The sequence below is a fragment of the Pungitius pungitius genome, chromosome 13, assembly GCF_949316345.1.
Source record: "Pungitius pungitius chromosome 13, fPunPun2.1, whole genome shotgun sequence".
NCBI classification, from domain to species: domain Eukaryota; kingdom Metazoa; phylum Chordata; class Actinopteri; order Perciformes; family Gasterosteidae; genus Pungitius; species Pungitius pungitius.
In genome coordinates, this window is record NC_084912.1 from 11,913,653 (window position 1) to 11,920,162 (window position 6,510).

The following is a 6,510-nucleotide window of genomic DNA, read 5'->3' on the forward strand; positions in this document are numbered from 1 at the left end:
ACCACCATGCAGAAGCAGCCCAGTTCACGCGTGTGCTGCTGGCAAGGCACTGCAGTCCTTTGAGACCTGAGTATTTAGTAAGTATTTCTGAATATGTTTTAATGAAAGAAGATGAGGGGTCTCTGTTCAGTACGTTGCATACGAGTGTAGCTGCTCGGAGGGGACTTGCTTTTACATGATTTTCTGAAGACGCACATTAAAGTTGGAGAGGAACTTCAAATGTTCACAACTAGTACTTAACCTAAAAAGCTTTCCACATATTCCACAAAATACATTTCTGGAGGAGTTGAAGACGAGATACTCCATAAACAAAAAACACTTTCAGTTTAGAAACGATTAAAAGATGCTTTTGAGCTGCTTATGTTTTTTTATTCTCTTTGTAGAATGTTCCATATGTGTGGAGTCTAAATACTACTGTGCTAAATAAGTTAAGGGCTAGTGGATAATAAAAAGGGTTGATGGTCTGATTGTGTGGCTACTTTATGTACCTCATGTCAGCATGGTACATTTTCTATTTTGGTGTCAGCTGGGTTTCAACCTCTCACTTTATTATGAACCAAATGATTGTGCCTTTGCTAATGCTGACTCAATAGAGGCTAAGGTCAGTGGAACACCATTAAATTAGATTAGTGCAAAACTGTTTTTACAATTGTCCATAAAAATTGTCTAGTTTTCCTCTGTTCAGGCGCTTCTTAAGTTCTCAGGTTCCATTGTTACTTTACGTGTGAACACAGGACTATTTGTATGGCCGGGTGAATTGTGAGCAGCCTCACAGTGCCTGGTGGCTTCAAATGGAGAATGTGCTTTCTTATTACTGCTCTTTACCGTCACGTTTAGCTGCTCCACATGCCTCACTTCATCATCAGTCACTCATTTGACTTACAAAACCGTAGAGATTGGATTCAATCAATAAAAAAAGGAACTAGCCACTATGTTAAAGGTGTAAAGAGTGCTTCAACTAGTATGCGTTGTTGTATATTCGGATATGTGTGACATAAGCTACTTGATCCAACATCCAACTTGATCCATTTGAAAAAGCACTGTTCATCACCAAAGAGGCATCTCGTTTCCACAACACTGATAAATCAAATCTCTATCATGGCTTGTAGAGGCCAGATGTTAAAACAAATAAGCAAGCCATATATTCAGAATAGAGATGAGTAAGCTGCTTAATTAGAAATCTGACAGAAAACGAAATAATGTAACACAAAAGCACTTTACTGTGATAATAGTGATGTTAATGTGTTCATTTAAGTTGAGAATGCCTCTTGATGCAGATTGTTTGCTTGTCATGTCCTCCATCGCTGAGCAGTTATTCCAGTAGAACATTCTGTACCAGAGCAGAAAACAAAACAACTTATGAAAGGCTGGTATTCCACAACCCAAATAATCATTCATTCTACTTTTATGGGAAGTGGGGGAAAGCGTTGACGGAAGGACTCTGTCCAGACTGCTGATGCCAGCGATGTTGAGCTGCTTCTCCACACCTCCTATTTCCAGGCTTCCAGCATTGTGCGATTAATCAAGCTCCAGAAGTTAAGTGTTTCTGGAGGCATTCCTGTGTTATAAATTGCTTGGAAAATGCATAATTAGTTAGCAACAAATCTATTTTACAGTCGTGCTGCATTCAGTTGGGGATGCATTTTGTTCCAATTGCTTTTCTGCAGTGATAATAATCACTGCTTTGGACCAGCAGCAGTGCTTGCTCGCCTGATGCAAGTGGCAGTAGCGACACACATCTGATCGTCGAGCTTCTCTTTGCCCTCTCCTCGCCTGTACATCATGAGGAACTTTGGACTCGGTGGATCCCACTCCCCGAGGCTTCGGCACGATGCTCGCTGCTTCTCTGTCTCAAAGCCAGACTTGACTGACTCGCAACAAAAGCAATTTTCACCAGGTCACGCACATACATACAAAGTGTAAGTTTCTTGATAACCTTCTGATTCGTTTCATAACTTGACAGTCCGTGCACGCCTTTGCAAAGGATTTTTTTGCAATGTCCTGCCGCTTCTCACATCTCTGTGTCCCATATTCTGTCTCGGGTGCCTGTTCTGCTTTAAGCTTTTAAAAAAAAGGAAACCAGCAGTACCTGCTCATTATTCCCTGTGTTTTTAGTCCCTTCTTGGCACCTTAACCCAAACAGGGACAATTTCCATGTAATGGTGCTGGTATTGCTCCCGTTGCCATTTAGTATTTTTCATATTGACCTGCTTTCTGAATGGAAGGAACAGGGTGCAAAGTGTCCTTCACTACAGGCGGCAAATTACTCCTCAGAACGCCTGTAACACCCCTGTACAGCACAGAGCTGCTGTTAAGGCAAAACAATTTGTCCACCGCGAACAGGCTCCCCGGAGACTGTCTTAAGTGTGAAATGACCTGGCTGAACCCAATACTAATCCGCGGCTGGGAGTTATTCAGGCTCCGATGGCTAACACTTATACCCTTCTGCGCAGCCATTTGAAGGCTGTTTATGCAAATTCAAGGTGATCTGATTTATTTTTTTCATGGCTTACTTTACTGTCCCTCTCAGCCCCCTGGAGACTCCCGCAGTCACTCCCATCGCTCCAAGTCTCAAGCTATGGAGAGACGCCGGTGGGGGTGGGGGATGATTATAATACAGGTGCTTCAGTTAATCAAACCTCTTGAGTTACGGATTAGTGTTCAGCAGTTTGACATTTTAAAAATCTCAGCGAAAGAGACAAACTGCTGTTTTACATTCAAATATATTCTTTTAATCATATTGGGCACATACAAACATGCAAAAAAGTCTACACATATGGGCGCAGGAACATTCAAATCAACACATCATCAAAGAAACTATTGCTTAAAAGAACAGCTTTTGTCCAACTGATAGTATTAAAACTTCTTTTAGGATGCATCTGTATTGGGCGTTGTGTACAAATGACCATTGTTTATACAGTAGGGGGCAGCAGTGAGCCATCAGTTGGATGTCAGGTTTGACTTCCTACCTTTCTCGTCCCCTTTTTCATATTGTGGTTTGCCCTCCAGACATCTGCTAGGTTGTAAAAGAAATGAATAAATAAAAACAAAGGCCTATGAATGATGCTCCAAGAATTTATGTTCCATGTAAACATATATTCTGTTTCAATATTATAACCCTCATTGGTACATTTATCGTTTGTGTCAGCGTTTATGTTTAAGTGCATCTGTGTTGTTTTGTGTGTCTTTGTAAAATGAAAAGGGAACCTACAAGGAAAGGAAAGGCCTCAGGAGAGAAAGGCGAGTAAGGACGGATTGAAGTTGGGGGAAAAAAAGTATAGCGTGACAGCAAGTCACTGTACAATACAGAGAACAGATCATTAATTAATGCTGGCGAGAGTGTGAACTGAATTGATTCGCCCCCTGAGCACGACACGCACTAACACCCCCATCTAACAGGCACGATGTGGGGGAGAGGGGGGAGGGGGGGGCTGAGGTGGTGGGGGAATCCACACTCCCCTTGTCACTTCACCTCCATTTTAATCACTTCTAATTGTTTCCATTGGCATGCAGTAAATATCTGGGGGGGGGATTCAATACACCCATACCCCTGGTCCTTCTCATCGGGTCCTTTTCTGTCTGTCATGCTGTGGGTGTTTTCTTTGTTCAGCTTTTTGGCTGATTCATTCTCTCCTTCATTGAGTGCAAGATGCCTTGATTGAATGAGTTTTTTTCACAAGTGTATTTTTTGTTATGATTCTGTTTTTGTGTGTTCACTGAGCCTGTGTTATCAGTGCACATGGAGGAAAGTGTGTGTGTGTGTGTGTGTGTGTGTGTGTGTGTGTGTGTGTGTGTGTGTGTGTGTGTGTGTGTGTGTGCGTGTGTTCCTGTCTGGGGATGACAGCTGGCTCTCTCTGCCCTCTGTCACAAAGAGACTGTGACTGCTGGAGTGTGACCAGCCTCACGCCTGCCTTACACCCCCCTCCTGCAGCCCTACAGCCCGGCCTGCCCCCCTACTTTGCTTAAGGCCGTGTCTCTCTTTAGATCCACGCTGCATATTGGTCCGGTCAGCCATGGAGACCTGCGCGGCCCAATTAAAGGCAGCCGCCAGCTGGGCTTAGCACCCATTCTTCTAACCCTCTTCTCCAGCCCGGCCACGTCCCTCTCAGACCCTCTCCAGTGGCGTCACGCCCCAGCATCCAACAATCAGAGCCGCTCTCCCGGCCACAATCATGCCAAGCTGATGGGCACACTATCCCTGTCCATCCAGCCTCCTTATTTTTTTTTTTTTTTTTTTTTTTTTTACAGTTCTCCTCTCTGCAGAGGACATGCATGCATTTCCACGCTATTGCATCCACACATACCAAGAGAGACGGATGCTGTGACGTCGGGTCCTGACTCTCCTGCCAGATGCCGGGTTTTATCTCTGGCCTCACCAGCTGGTTTGGACCAAATGGCTGGAGAATGTAAAAGGGGTGTATTATTGAGTTTATATCTCAGTAAGTGCACCATAGTGATAATGGCTCCTCTCTACTTTCATTCTGGCTTTATAAAGGTAGAAGGTACCCTTCAATATGCCTGGAGTGATCCGGGCTTGCAACTACTTTTGGAAAATAGGGTATTCAGTTCTTTTCAATAGGGATTTCTTGCGTTGCAATGATTCTGCATTCTGGCTTCATATTCCCAATAATATGATGCGGAAAATAATTTTTGCAAATATAAGTTACAGGCCAAAGTAATTTAATTATTTAAGTTCTAGATTATTTTCAGTAAGCAAGACTATTTCTTAAAAGTTACGTTCTATCTTTTAATTTCATCTCAACAGACTCACCTGCAGTTCAGAGACTTGTAGAGACATAACGTATACAGTATATATGGTTTCATCTAACGCAAAACCAAGAATCACTTATGAGAATCTTCACAAGATAAATCGCTTACTTGTTGATGGGTGTCAAACCTTTCTCTAGAATTTTGTTAGAAGAAACTAAATTATGGCCATCAAAATGAGAAATGGACTTGGTGTTGTGACAGAAAATCTTCAAGGTAAGTTCATTGAAGCTTAAATGGCTGGATTAGATTAGACGGATAGATGAATGTCTCATAGAAATAGAAAGGTCACACACACACAACGTATTCATTTATCTATAGCGCCTGTAACCTTCTGTTGTTTAACTCATTTGTTTCACTCACAAAAAGTTTTTGATTCCCCACCCTTTTATTAGGGATTCCAAATTGCATAAGCTTTGCAAAGGTTGCTACTCAAAATAGTTTCACTTTTCTGCCTTAGCTACTTCTCTGCTGTCCTCCCTTACATTCCATCAATCACTGATGTAGGCCCGATTGCACAGGAAGTGTCTGGATCCCATTTTGTTGTGTGACAGTGGCCTATTTTGCGATGGTGGCAGTGATGGCTCCGTGTCAGAGCTCATGACAGGATGCTCTCTACCCTGTCTCCGGGGGTTTGAGAGTTTGAGGGGCCACTGGCCCCCTTTGTCCTCCTTCTGCGGATGGTCTCCGACACGGCTTGTTTTAGGCAGAGGCAAAAGCAGTAATTGATTTTTCTCTCCTCTCTGATGGCGCCTGTGGCTCTCAGGCTGCATCTGTCCTCTGAGAAACCGATGAATAAAAAGACGGAGCGTGAGGTTTATAGCCAACAGTCACAGCCCTGAAAGATGGTCAGACCTCACGTTATCAGGGCCCGATAGAAGTCCGGAATGTGGTAGTTAGCTTCTGAATTGGCTTCTGAAAGGATCGGTCATATATATTAGAGCAGAGAGTATTGAGCCGTGAAGAGCTGGAGAGATGGGAGATATCGGGGCGCGCAGACGCTGAAGGTGAGGAGGACGTAGGCTCAAATCTGACAGGCTACATTAATAGATTGGTGAACTGATAGATGCACAGTGGAATGGTGCAATGAATAAACGGATTCAGCCCCAGAAATTGATTTTTTTTTATTTACTTTTTTGCTACAGCTAGTGGGAAAAGTTGCTGTTCAGCGACGTGTTTGAAATTAATCCAAGTGAATCCCACGGCAATTAATATCTGAACATACTGTGAACAACGGTATTACAACTAGCTGATTAACCAACGTAATCATCATGAGCTCAACAAAAGAGAATCAGTCTTTTTGTTCTCTCCTTTTTCGCTTAATATCAGAAGAATCAACAGAGCATTCATCATAATTGTGACCTTGTGTCTCCCTGTCAGCAAGACTGACTTAATCAATTGCAGAAGTTGTCGGCTGTGACAAGAGGCGTTTAGCCTGAAGACAGGAGGGACGGGTGGCATTGATGCTCTACAGACACTGCAGCGTCTCTCCATTAATGTCTCCTTCTTTTCCAGACAGCACGCCTCAGACATGCTCCAAAACTTTGTTAGGCAAGTTTACTTAATCTCCAGTGTTTTTCTTTTTCTCTGAGTATGAATAAATGAGCCAATTAACAGAAAATGAAAAAATACCACTGTACATTGCAGAATGAGGTGTTTAGTGAGTTGATTCTTGCAGAGAAGCTGTGGCATTTTGTGACAATGAAGCCTAAAATGTGGTGTTGGTGTCATATTAATCATCTC